Genomic DNA, 14,847 nt, shown 5'->3' on the forward strand with positions numbered 1-14,847 from the left:
TTTCGGGCATCTTCTCGTGGAGTGTCATTTGGTTCTCTTCTGTGGTTACTTGGGCAGCTTTGGACTGTGAACCCAGGTTGCGGAGACTATGACTTGGACACTGGGAATTGCTGAGTGTAGTTCTGATGTCCATGCCAACAGACTGTTTTTCTGGGCGCCGGGTTACGTTTTCCCTAGTTAAGTCCACCATTGTAATCCCCTCATTTGTGGGTTGAGCTCCATCACGTTCACACTGACACCTTGGAGGGTTTTCACTTCCTTGAGTAGTGTGCTGGGGGTGACCGAACCTTCTTTTATTTGGATCGTGGCTTTCAGGATGTCTTATGTGAGATTTTGGGTGAGTTGGGTGTAATAGATTAGTTAGTGTGCTCCACCCCTTATGGTTACTGGTTCTTATAGTTCTTGACTGTTCCAATAGTTGTGGAAGTCAATGGATGCAAGGCTACATAGGGACTGGTATCCACCGAGCAGTCCAGGGATCAGTAAGTGAAATTTGTGGGTTCTATGTAGGCATGTGCGCTTTGTTATATACACTACTCACAGGTTTGCCTTTCCAATGATTCAATTTTAAACTTGTTAGTTAGTAACACTTGTTTGTAGTTTATTCTGTTGCTTAAGCATATTTAGTCCAACTTTCTTTTTCTTTTTTACTTTTTACAATTTCTTTTATTCCTTTCAGTTTTCTGCTTAATTTTAAGGTTGTGCCAACATAACTCCGCGAGGAGGCACGTGCATGTGTTTCGCCCTTCCTTGGGCTTTTTCAAGGCACAAATGCAGCAGTTTCAATAAACAGTTATTGGTTCATACCAACATTCAATCTTTCAAAGTGCTATTTGCATTTGTTATGCATAGTATTCATAGAACAACAATCACAATTTCCTCTATTCCTTGGTAGTTGGTGATGCTGAGTAGACAAATGTCTGTGGTTCTGAGGAGTTAGATGGGAAAGGAGAATACAGGGTATTAGTATGGATTTGTGTATTCCCCATCATCATTCATTTGGCAAGTATAAGTCTTGCAAATTTAATTCAATTATGTCACTGCGAACCTTAATTATCAAGTAAGGTGTTTCCAAATGTGGTGGCCAAGTTGATAAGAGCCATTCAAGCTCTCATGCTGTCCAGTTTCCTTATATGGCGATTGTAGCATGATATTCATTTTTCTGATACTTGGTGAGTGGTATATTCTTCCCTGAGAGGTGGGAATTTGTGAAGCGTTAATCATTGTTCCATTCATGAGAGTGCTCTCCCTGTGCACGCAGTGTTTCAGTTTCCTGGTTAGCCGGAGTGGTGCTTATACAGATAAGATTTGGAACTAGGTGTGGTGTGCCCTCCCCACTTATCGTTAACATCATTCTGGGTGTTTACATTTGGTGGGCCATAGTAACCGTACAGCTCAGTGGGTTACCATGAGTGCATTGCCACTAGTGTATTCAGTGGGACAGTTCCTTGTGCAGTGCCTACGTTGTGGATTTTCCCAATCAACGAAAAGTTGTTTTACCTATTAGTAGTGTACCAAATCAATAATATTGCATTATGTCTAGGCACGGAGCCTGTTGTCTCTTCAGGTGCCGTTTTTATGGCTTATTTAGGAATGCTATCCCGCAAACGGTGTAACACGATTGACTCTGTCCTTGTCTTAATGGACTCCCCGTTTGTAACTGTGTTTTCATGCCACAGTATGCCGGTAGAGTGATTCATATTCAACTTGGATTCTTGAAATTTGACAATGACGCTTTTTATGCCACAGTGCGCCAATAGGGTGATTCATATGCAACCTGAATTCCTGAATTTTGACAATATTCTAATCCGCGCGATGGCGTTCAAATTGTGTGTTCATTTTTTCCCATTCTGCAATATCGTAATTATCTGATAGCAAATTCATCGGCTATCTATTCGCGATCACTCTTGATTGTGCCTTGTGTCCGGAGCGTGAGTGAGACGTGTGTTTGTGTGCTGTGTATTCATGTTATCAGATCATCGGTTTTATATGCGTCAGTAGTATAGAAATGTCTGGATATCCGGGTGTAGTCAGATCTTGTCCAGAGCGCAAGTGAGACGTGCGTTTGTGAAAATACAATTGAACAGTGACTCCAAAGTATTAACTGGGGTGGCTATACTCATTATATTAGTGTGTTCAATTTTATCTTAAGTGCCTGAAACTAATCCTTACCTTGTTAGGTTGAGTTCTGTGATCAGACTCAGTGCTCCGCCTTGTGCGTTGTTCATTGTTGTAGCTACTCTTTGCTGCGAACGCTGCCCCTTGCAAAATATTCGCATTTTGTGACATCCTTCGGGCGAACCCAGGGCTTTCTCCCGCCAGGCCTTGTCACATGATATCTCACGGATTGCGGTGCGAGGTTTCGTTCGTTTATCATTCCTTGGGTTTGTATTCTATTTCATGCGTATTAATTACTTCCGAGGAACATGGTATGTTCTTATCAGATTGTTATGTGATCATGCTAGGGTACATTTTAGTCTTATATGAATGTTGGATTCAAAGTGTTCCTACATGTGTATCTCTACTAAATATAAGCTACATCCCATTTTTGTAATAAAATTGATAGTTGGAGTCTGTGATAAAGGTGCGTTGTTAATGCATATCCAATGAGCACGGGATTTATGCCAATTTGAATTGCAGTTGTCGACAATTTTTAGTGGTCATTTGTTGATTTCAAATCAATTAGTTCATTGATTAGACAATGTGGGGACAGGGGTACGGGGGAGGAGGGCATTTATCCCCAGATACCCACTTCCATTTGTCCTTTCATCATTTATAAGAATTGATGCATCTCTGTGTCCGTATTTAGACGTTAAGTGATTGCTCTTACGTTACATATTAGTTTACACTCGTATTGACACAGGCATTGCTCACGATCCCCCAATCTTTCATCCTGGTTCAAATGTTTTGCTCCAAAGAATTTTATGTTTTCTTTTTTGTTGTTTAGGTGATTTTTGTTACAGTTTCTGATAGCGCTGTTTTTGGTAATGCCTCCCAGGTGTTCTCTGATTCTCACTCTTAACTCGCGCATGTGCTTCCAGCATACATTTTGTTACATACACATATTATCACGTAATTTACAAATGTAGTTCTACAATTGATAAAGTCATTGATTTTCACATTTCTTCGTTCGAAGTTCTATAACTCTGTATGTTGTTCAAGGGCATATCTGCACATGCTGCAATTGGTACATTTGAAGAACCCTTTAAGTGGTTTACCAATCATGATATTTGTCTGATGCTTTTGTCTCCCCACCTCCATGAAGCTTGGGTTAGGTTTTGGGCCTAGTGTGGGGGCCTTTGTATAGATGAGGTTTGGTTTGTCTTCTAAGTCTGGGTTAAGTTTTAGTAGATGGCAGTTATTTTGAAATATTTTACGTATTAGTGCGTTGTTCCCAGTGCATTGCGTAATCATTCTTACTGTGTCTGTCTGTTTGGTCATGTTCTTGTCCTTAGGTTTGATGTAGTCAGCCCTTACTCAACCATCCACTTTTACCTTTGCATTCAGGATGCAGTCTTTGTTGTATCCTCGTGACCCACACCTATCTTCAATGAGTTTGCATTCTGTCCTATGTGTTGTTCTGACTACAATTCCTTCTTGCCCTAGTACATTCTCCAATGGGAATGTTTCGAATTGTGCTTTTGAGGTGGCAACTACTCGCCTGTAATGTGGCGTTGACCTCTGTCTTTTTGCGATAAGTTCTTGTTTCCAATGTTTTACCGTCCACAAATATGTATAGGTCCAAGAAAGTCACCTCTGTCTTGCTAGTTTCGATTGTAAATTGTAGCCCATAGTTGTTATCATTAATGTATTCACAAAATTCCAGTATCCCTGATTCATTGCCATTCCATAGGACGAAAATGTCATCTATGTAGCGCTGCCATTTTATCACCTTGCTTGACAGGTTAGGATGTTTGCTTGCATGTTTATGTTCGAATTCCCCAACAAAGAGATTTGCCATGGATGGTGCAAAGCAGGTACCCATCGCTATGCCCTTGGTTAGTTGGTATAATGTTTCATTAAATAGAAATACATTGTTTTTCACTACAAAGTCCAACAGTTCCTTAACCAGTTCCATAAACAAATAATGTGATGCCGATACATTTTCATAGACATAATCAATTGTTTTGATAGCCAAGTTGTGCTCTATGCAAGTATAAAGTGAGTTCACATCCATGGTTAATAGCATGTAATCTTTGCTCCATTTTACACCAGTTAGTGTTTCTAGAATATGCATGGTGTCTCAAGTATATGAATTGAGTTTACATACCTCTGGTCTGATGATTTTATCAATGAACTTTGATACATTTTCTGTGGCCCACCCGATTCCACTAACGATGGGTCTTACTTCTGGTAGTTTATCATATTCCTTATGGATTTTAAGGAAGCAATATATGGTTGGGACCTTTTGAATTATTAATGATCATGAATGATTTTTCATCATCATTAATGAGCAATTTTCTGTGCCATTTGGTAATTAATGTTTGTAATTCTTTTATGCTTTCCATTATAAAACTTTTTTGTCCAATATTGTAACATCCTGGAGGTGACAGGTGTTCGTTGGCCATTGTGATATAATCTATTTTGTTTAGAATAACAATGTTGCCACCTCTGTCGGCTTCTTTTATTATTAATTTCCTTTTATTATTATTTCCTTGTCAAGTTTGAGATTGTTTATTGCTATTCTTTCTTTTGCATTAAAATATTTTTTTCTTCCTGTTTTTCATTATTGTCCCTTGCTTGCTCAATCTATTTTGATACTGCTTTGTGAAAGGCATCAATGCAGTTTATCTATTGTATTATAGGAATACATTTTGATTTCGGTATTAGTTCGCTTTCTCTCAGTACACTGTTATGGATACCCAGATGGTCAATTAGATCTTCTTCTAGTATTTCTTTGTTCTCTTCTAATCATAATAATCTTGTATTGCTTAGGTTTTTTTATAGTAAGGTTGCTAATTGGGTATTCATATCTTTCTTCTTCTGGAATAGGCTCTAAGTTGTGGAACATTTTTTCAATTTCACTTTCCGTATGAATTTGTACGTGTCAATTTGTAGGTTGGTGTAGTCTGGGTCCGTACTTGGTGCAAAGGATAGGCCTTTGCTGAGACCACTTATTTCAGCCTCATTCAGTATTTTGGTAGAGAGTTTCATTACTAAATTTGTATTTGTTCAACTATCTCCTCCCTGTGATCCGATTGAGTTCTTATTCCTTGTCTGTCCTCTCCTCTTCCCCTTTCCTCCTCTTCTTCCTCTTCCCCTACAGCCTCTGTTGCGGGTTTCGTCATTCTTATAGAACCGCTGTTTCTTGGAATCCCACTTGTTTTGTGTTAGTCTTTTTCCTCTGTGATATTGTCTTATTTCCTCAAAAAAACATCTTGTGGGTTCTTGATTGTCCGTTTGGTTCTTGTTAGTGGTCTCATTTTCACTGTCCGCGTCAGAGCTTGTTGGTGATGTCCCTGGTGTACTGCTTCTTGAGGTTGGTTTCCTTTTATCATCATATTTCTGTCCTGTCTGTAGTTTTTGTCATCTCACGATGTCTTTCTCGCTTTTCTTAGTTTAATCTCATCCTGATATAATTTGAGAATGTTTCCAAAGTTCTATAATTTTTCTTTTTGATCGCTTCCGGTGCATCCATATCTTTAATTTCTTTTTCAACTTTTTTCTTTTTTTTTTAATTTCTTCATGTTCCCTGTCAGCATGTACAGCAAGTAGTTCCACCGTTTTTTTCGAGCTTCCATTTAGATTAGTTTCCCATTCTTCTGCCAAGTATGTGTCTTCTTCATTGTGGAAGTTCGGGAAAATCAGTATACGTAATCCCCGTGGTAGCTGTTGGTTCTTTAGGTAGTTTTGCTTGGTTGCTCTCTCATAGTATTTGTTTGTTTATTTCTTTAATTGAAAGTCTTTCTAATTTGATACATTTGTCCCATAGAGATTCCGAAGTGCTAGGTCTGTTCCTAAATGCATTATCTGTGCTGCCTCTTGCAGAGAAGAGTGCTCAGGTGTCCTCATCTCTGTTGACTCTATACATTGTCATTTCTATTTTTTCTGTTTTAGATTCATGATGTCTGCACTCACTAATTCAATGGTATCGTTTTTGGGTGAGTTGGGTGAAATAGATTAGTTAGTGTGCTCTACCCCTTATGGTTACTGGTTCTTATATTTCTTAACTTTTGCACTAGTTGTGGAAGTCAATGGCTGCATGGCTACATAGGGACTCATATGAGAGATTTAATAACTTGTTTTCTGTCTCGCCTCTTTTAGGAGGGCCATAAGATCATTTTGTGCGTGGATTTCGGCCCCTATGTTATTTTCCTAGCTCCCCTTGACAATATTCATGAATGCTTCTATATAAATGAATTTAGAATTCACCATTGCTCTCAGTGTGGTTTGATCGCTGAGGTTGTCATTTATTGTTTCATAAAGTTTCAAGAACGGGCTAGGGAAATAGTAACGGTTGACATGAGTATTGCTTGCTTGGATGAGGGAGTCATTGTTACTTGGTCCTGCCGTAAATGGATCGGACTGATCTTACGCCCATATTTTCTTTCCAAGGCCTGCTATCTATCCCACAGTTGATGGAGCATGACTCTGAGTCGGAAGAAGATTGGTCTTCACAAGAGTCCGTAGACTGCTGACTCCTCACTTTGCCATTGGGCATCAGATTTTGTCTCCCCTTGTCAGAGGGAAGATGGTCTCGAGTAAAAGGGGGGCTCTGGGCCTCCTTCCGTGAGGGGCATTGGGGGCCTTCCTTCCCACTCCAGAGGAGGAGTCTGGTTCCACCCTGTTTTCCACCACTTCCAAGCACAAACCAACCCTGTCGCTGTTGTGGCAACCCGGCTGGGTCGTGTTCGCTCTCAGGGATGCAAGAGTGGCTACAGCAGGTGCAGGCTGGCCTCTGAGGATGGCAACCGAGTGGGGATCAAGGGAAGGGGAGAGGATAGAGGTGATCATGAAGTGAGGGGGTCGAGCTGTGTATAGTCATAGCAGGCTGTTCCTCACCCATCTTCACTCGGCCAGCAATACTCGCCACCCACTTCAGCTCTGTAAGACAGAGCACTTTGGTCACAGCTGTTTTATAAAGTCTTGATTCTCTCTCCATTGGATTGGATTTGATTAAGTAGTCAGGGCATGAAAGAGGGATGCTCAGTGTGGGGGGGGGTCCATTTTTATACCAGCGCATGCCACTGACAATATGTCAGCATCTGAAAGTTTGCTGCCACTGTGAGAGCTAGCACATCCCTTGGGTAAAGTAATAGTTTTCCTCCAACACGAGGCGTTGGGTAACTGCTCGGTACGTTTGGTAGGAAAAAGCTTACTTCCAACCATAGTTAATTTTGGAGCAGTTATTTGTTTTGCCAGGCTGAATAGCTGGTTTAAAGATAGGAGCTATCCCTTGAGCCAAGTCGTGCCCCCCAATGACTCCTTTAGGGCGCAAGGGATCACTGTTATCAACACCATCCTAGGTTGAGTCTATGATTGGCTCGGTGAGGGAGGCCCCTTCTCGCCCTCTTAATAATACGTGGTCGAGTCCTTGTAGATCCTCTGCTGTCCTCCCTACACAACAGGGAACAAGGGTTGATGTGGCAGTGTTTTGGAATAACTCAACTGAGAGGTTTTGTTGTAGACAAACAGGCAGGCGCATACCTTGTGGTTTTTCTGAGACTGCGCTGGCCTTCGCGCTGTGGGCTGACTCCCACAGAAAGGATTCCGCCAGGAGCAGTAGACGAGTTTGGCTTCTGGTGCAGGCCAATTCCATGCAAGTTGGGGAGTACGTCTCCAAGGAATCAAGGCTTTTGTAAGGTCGCCCGGAAGCCCCAGGAGACACAGGTAACACATTCTGGACACTCTGCGATGCTCCACATTGTGTCAGAGTGTTAAAGATTGTAGCTCCTCCTCCTCTGAACGAGCTTGAGAAAAGACTGCTCTCAGCACTGGCAGCACAGGTCACCGGCAACAGAATATCCCACCGGCACAGGCAACACACTCTGGACACTCAGGGGCGCAATGAAACTTACATTTCGTGGGGGCTAACTGATGACGGGAGAGGCCACTTTAAAAAATGGGCATGGCAAACTTGGAGGCTCCGCCCCCTCGGTGGAGCCCAAGTATCAAATGGTAGCAGCCCAGCATTACACATAGGCGCATACACAATTACTCACTCACTCATTTAAACATCCCATTTACCATACACTTGCTCAGTCATATGCACACCCAGCCCCCCTTACACCACACACTCATTCACACACACATTACATACACACTCCATGCACACATGTACACAATGAGCTAATATGCTCGTTGTGTTTCAGAAAAGGCTTTCCTCACATCTCTGCCTAGCAAGAAACAAGAAGCAAGAAGCAGCCCCTTCCCTTCTGATGTGAAAGAACATATAATGTTTGCACACATTCGTTGGGAGGGGGCTGAGTGTCCATTGATTTTTGTTAGGCAGAGAGGGGAGGGAAGCCTTGCTTGAAACCAGCAGCTTTAAGGTTTTGCTGTGTTTGTGCAAATACATTTTTCTGCACACACACAGTAAAACTTTAAAGTCCCTGTTTCAGGAAAGTCTTCTTTCCCCTCTCTAACAGAAAAGTATGGTTGAGCTAATCTGGTTTCAGCCCCGCCTGTCAGCTCATTTTTGGGAGGGCAGAGGGCGGGGAGGAGCTGAAGCCCGATTAGCTGAAAGGCGTTGCGATCCTGCCTTGCATTCTCAGGAACACCTCGCCTCCTAGGAAGATTAAATCAACTGCAGCATCCGTATGCACTAGAGCAGCAGCCTCATTGCGCGTTGTTGCACCGGAGCCAGCAAGACGTCTTTACTTGCATATTTGACAATTTTTTTGTGGACGTTTGTTCAAGGCTGCAATCAAATTTGATGCAGCGCCATTCCATTTTGGAAGATAGTAGAACATCCGTGTTGTATGTTTGCTTCTGGGACTTCCAGTCCTGGATTTATAATCGGGAACTCAAGAATTAAAAATTCAGTCCCAGGGGTTCTTTTGCATTCGGAACAGTGCTTAACTTGTGGGGGTGTTTGCCAGGGCTCAGCCCTGGTACTTATTTTTGAGCCCCTGCACTTATTGTCTCAGACTCACTTTAATTATGAAGTGGTGCTAGTCAGTGCATCCATAAACCACAAAGAGCAGGTACGAGCTGTAGTTTAACCCCAAATATGTCGACAATGTGGGGAGCAGCTATGGTTGGTAGCAGTAGTGATGCCCACCCGCAGTGTCACAGGAGGGCTAGAAAATATTCGGGCCGTGGCACTTATTTCTTTTTACAAATTGAGCACTGATTCAGGGCTGCCTGCTATCTCATCAATCATTGCTTTAGGTGGGATAAGAAATTGAGGGGGGCTAATGCTTCACAATTCAATATTTGGGGGCATGACAAAATAAGAGGTGTCTAGAGTGGTCTCAGATTACCAAGTAGCTAAGGAAGGTTAAAGGTATTCTGCAAACTGGTTAAGCAATGGTACAACAAGAACGTTTTGCGGACTGATTTTTCTTCTGGTCAAGAGGTTTTGATAAGGGAGCCTATAACACCTAGAGTGTTACAGAGCAGCTGGACTGGACTCTTTACGTTTGGTTCTAAACTTGGGGAGGTCAGCTGTCTAGTGAATTTAGGAATTTCCAATTGGTATTCTAGAGTCTTCCATGTTAACAGAGTGAAGCTATTCATCCCCATGGTTGAACCGATTACACAACTTTTCGTTTGAGGAAGGAGAGAAGAAGAGTGTGAACCTCCTCCTGACCTGCCTCATAGTAGTCCTTCAGATGTGTCAGTGGAGGGAGTTCATTTTTTTTACCACATCTGATTCTGCAGCAATAGCAGGGTTGCAAAACCTTACTTGGCTAGTGTTCGTCTCTGTTCTCACTCTCCTTAGGTTTTACTCCTTGGAACAACAATGACAATGCCCCTGGAGACATATCTGTCAAAAACAGGTGTTACAGAATGTCTGAAAAAGTACAAGTCAGAGGTAAACTAAATGGGGCCCAGCATTCTAATATCACTGTTATTTTAGTACAGATGTAACCAAAGATTTTGTGTACAACACAGAGCTCCAAATTCTGTTGCCAGGCCTTCTTTTTCAGAGACCTGTCTGTATTTACTGACCTGTGGTGAAACCATAACTGAATCTGACCTACTGTATTTGTCCCATTTATTCCTATGGAAAGAATGTTGTGACAATGTCTAAATCTCTAAACTAACTCTTCTACATGTGATTACTTTTGACTCTTGGTGAGCACTTTTATATGGATTTGGGTTGGACTTCTGAATTTAGTAATTGGAATTTTCCCTATTTGCTTTGTATTTCTAAAGCTGCATCATGGTTTCCCTCACACTTTAAACTGCTATTGTCTATACATTTTGTGTTGGTAAGTGATATAGTGTTGGAGACGGTTAATATGTTCCTGATGTCCCTTAGTTCAGATACACAAAAACATCATTAAAGAGACTTCAAGATGCATATGTGGTATGAACTTATTCTTTATTGGATATCATATGTGTGCCCACCGGCTCCTTGTCGCAACGCCTTCAAATGACCAACAGCTTTCTCTAGTCTAGTGCATTTTTACTTTAGCACTCCATACTCTACATTCCACATTCCATGCCTGGTAGAGCATGGAATGTGGTCTGCAAAGCACGGGATGCTACAATAATGTTGTCCTAAGTACTTATTTACCATATAGTACAAATGATATTATTGTACATTATTATTCGGGTGTATAAGTTCTGTATAACTATGTATGTGTGAGTACATATTATATGTGTAGATATATATATAAAAACTGCGGCTAGATTCTTAAACCGAGCCTATAAGAAAACAGTTATTAACAAAGCCTACGATCAAACCTGCAAGAAAACCCGAGAGATGATTCTAGCCAAAAGAAATACAATCAAAAATTCAATAAAGGATCTATCACATGAAGATTGCGCACTCAGATTCATTACCACTTTCAATTCTGGAGCAAAAGAAATCAAACAAATCTTAAAGAAACACTGGCATCTCTTGAAAAGAGACCAGGACATTACTCCATACTTGCCAACACATGCCACTATGACCTACAGAAAACCACCTTCGATATAAAGTAAACTATCACCGAGTATGTTCCGATCGCCCAAAACAAAGTATTAACACCTGGCTACCCACCGAAATATCGGGTTTTTTTACTTGTGCTAAATGTAAAGCATGTCGTCATGGAATAAACATGAAAATATTCCTACATCCTCGGACCAAGAAAGAAGTTAAAATCAAACAAGATCTGAGATGTTTTACACAATTTGCCATCTATGTGATTATTTGTTTCTGCAATTTATGGTATGTAGGTAGCACCAAACTAGAAGCTAGGCTAAGAATATTGCAACATCTACGTGCAATCAAAAATCATGATTTGTCTTACCCACTTGCTAAACATTTTAAAGAAGTACATCAAAATGACACCAGTTCTTTCAAGTATTTCATTATTGACTCAGCCACAATTCACCCAAGAGGAGGGGACAGACTACGAACACTCAGACAAATGGAATCCAGATATATAGTAGATTTTAACACCAAGTATCCAGGAGGTCACAATCGTGACGAAGAACTATATGCATTTTTGGGATCCTAAACATTTAAAGACTTCAAATCTCAATCATTTATAGACCTTAGCCCTTCCGAAATTTTCCAATTTTTCCATTTTTTCTGCATTTCTGAAAATTCTATATATATTATTTGCATTTTTTGTATATCTTGTCTATTTGGTGGATATGTACAATGAAATAAGGTTTTTAGAAAATTGAGTCCAATTTGGACGCCTATGCATCCCTACACGGTTTAACACACAATCAGTTTTTCACTTTGATTGTGTGTTGTTTTATATCACCAATCATTTTAAATTAGCAACTTAGTTTAGGGAGAGGATGTTTTATCTTTAGCTCTAGTGCTGTTTTTATCAATAAGTAAAGTGCATTTATCATTTAGTTGTCAAATGTATTGCAAGTTCCCTCAAAACAATGTGCATTAATCGCAGAATTGTTTTAAATGTAATCGATGGATTTGAAGTATGGGAGAAGGCAATAATTTAAATGTTAAAAATATTATGCCTAATGCCCCATATCCACTATAAAAACTTACTAGCATAAAACACCTACACATGAATGTGACATCCAGCACTATGCACCTTAAATCGTTTGCACTTGAATTATAAGGAGTAATTTTAACATATAACATCAAGCAACTTAACTTTTTTAAAAAAATGTTTCAAAACTTTTTTCATAATATGTCCGTACAACAATTTTAGAAGGCAATATTTATTCTTGCATTTGCATTAATTACTTTTTACTACCTTGCTAAATATATAGGTTGGTACAGTCACAACATATAGGCGCCCGCTAGGGTAACACAATGCCCATGTGTACATATTAGACCACCTATATGTTTCATTAAGAACATTCATAATATATACCATGGATTGTATGTCTCTTCCAATGTATAGTTATGCATAGTGATTCGACCAATATGTGAGGCACCCGCAAGGGTTATACACAGCCTCAAGTCACAGCATCTGGGCACCCGCGAGGGTAACACACTGCCCATTAATATCAACATTTTTTGAAACTTATGATATACAGAGATCAGAGTGGGATAGAATACATATTAGAGGCACCCGCAAGAGTTAAGTACCGCCTCTAGATTTAATTCCCTATCAATTGCGATTTTGCAATATGCACTTTAAACTATGCACTTTATTGATAGCACTGAGCACTTTATCAAACAACCGTTTTTCAATGTTTACAAAGCATGCAGCACTTTATTACCTATACAACACCTGCATATCTCAATTTTGATATCTGCAACATATATGTTGGAATACAATTTTTTGAGAGCACACTTCAATCCATGTTGAGACAATGTGTCAGCCCACTTGGGCCGAATTCAACATACCCAGCACAATAGAAAACGGTGTACGATTGTCTTACCTAATTTTATTGACATTGGCAAATACCAAGATGAAACCACATGATTTAATATCAGTGATTCAATATCAGTAATCTCAGGCTTTCTGTCCATCCGTTACCCACTTGGGACATTTGGTTTGATCAAACAAACATGTTTCAAACCGCTACACTGTCTATGAAAATGCCGTGTCTCTTTTAAATGCACTGAACTGTGTTGTTATGCAGGTTCCAACATGGCTGCATTTTTGCCTACCACTTGTTACCTTATTTTAGTGCAAAACATTGAAAAAGGACTTATACATTTGTCTATATAATACCACAGCCTTCTCTATGTCACTTACCTGACGAAGCCCGAGTAGGGTGAAACGCGTCGTTCCTTCTTGCACCTAAGACCGTTGCTGCCTCCTTTGTCCATGTATCTTAAACAATAAAGGACACTTTGACTGCACGGAATACAAGTCTGTGTGTGGATTTATTGAAGACATCCAGCCTTTCGCTTCGATCACAGCCGGAGTGCCGATGTAATCCGGATTGGTTTCCAGTCCTTTTTTCTACATATATATATATATATATATATATATATATATATATATATATATATATATATATATATATATTCAGTACTTGCCTCCACATCAGTGGTGATAAAATAACTCTCCTAACTACTATTGTACAGGTTCCTTTTGGAGTGTGTTGCTTAGTTTTTAAAGTAGTAGGAGAGTTTACATAGATATTTGTTGTCCTCTGTCAGGCGTAAACCGTTTGCCATACCAGGCTTTTACACTTGCATCATTTTACACTCTAGTACTTGTAGTCCAATATTTCGAAGGGGCCAATGACACTTAAAACTACATTACAGGAATTCAAAATAACATGAGCTAAACACCCTCATATGCAGAACTTCCCAGCTGCTAATGAGCCCTTTCTCCTCATCCTCCACCACCTCACTCTCTACCTGCGGCGTCACCCAGGACTCTATCCTATCGCTGTGGCTGTTCAATATATAGGTCGCCCCCTTTGCTCACCTAATCTCCTCCTTCTCTCCTCATTTCCAGTCTTATGCTGATGACGCACATCTCTCCTTCAAACTTCCCTCTACTACCTTCTCTTCCTCCACTCTCATCCCCAATTGCCTGACTGGCATGGTGTGTTCTAACGATTTCTGTCTTAATGGCAGTAAGACGGGGATCCTTCTTATTGGGACACTGGTGCCTTGTTTTCCTCCAACCCTCTGGCTGCCCTCCTTGAGCCCTCTACCCTCACCATCCTGTGAGACCAAAGACTTTAGGATCATCTTCTACTCCTCTCTCTTCTTCACACCTCACATCTTGGACCTTGCCAAGACCGCCCACTTCCAGCTTCACATCCTTAGAGACATTCTCCCTTTCCCCAGAAGCTCAATGTCTCTAGAGCTCTGGTCCTCTCTGGGCTGGACTACTACAACAGCCTATTCCTCAGTGTCCCCCTTTCCTCCCTAAGCCCCCTTCAGCTAATCCAGAACAAGGCTGCAAGACGTATCCTTGGCCTCAAGTCCATGGACTGTATCTCTCCAGCCCTAAAGTCTCTCCACTGGCTCCCGGTGGTCGTGAGGATCAAATTCAAGAACTTCTGCATCATCCACAAGGCTTTCTGGGGCCTGGGTGCACGCTATCTCCAACTTTCTCTCCCTAAATACTTCTCCCCTAGAGCCCTCCGCTCCTCTAACTCCAACTCTCTGAGTGTCAAACGCTTCTCCAAGCAGAGAGTGAGGGGCAGGTCTCTCTCTTTGGCTGTTGCCTCTCTCTGGAACAGCCTCCCTGCCCCTCTCAGACTTGAGCTGGACCTCCTTAAATTCCAGAAACTTCTCAAAACTCTGCTTTTCTCTACCTCTTTCCCTCTTTCCTTTACCTGCTAACCACCCTA

The 14,847-nt window shown here is 41.0% G+C and overlaps 1 protein-coding gene across 9 annotated transcripts in view; it reads left to right on the forward strand.

Annotated features, from left to right (window-relative positions):
* TKFC (triokinase and FMN cyclase) overlaps positions 1–14,847 on the forward strand; it is a 1,395,923-nt gene that overhangs the window by 170,877 nt on the left and 1,210,199 nt on the right. The window lies entirely within an intron of this gene.

This window comes from Ambystoma mexicanum, chromosome 11, assembly GCF_040938575.1.
Source record: "Ambystoma mexicanum isolate Mex_15411 chromosome 11, UKY_AmexF1_1, whole genome shotgun sequence".
Classification (NCBI taxonomy): Eukaryota; Metazoa; Chordata; class Amphibia; order Caudata; family Ambystomatidae; genus Ambystoma; species Ambystoma mexicanum.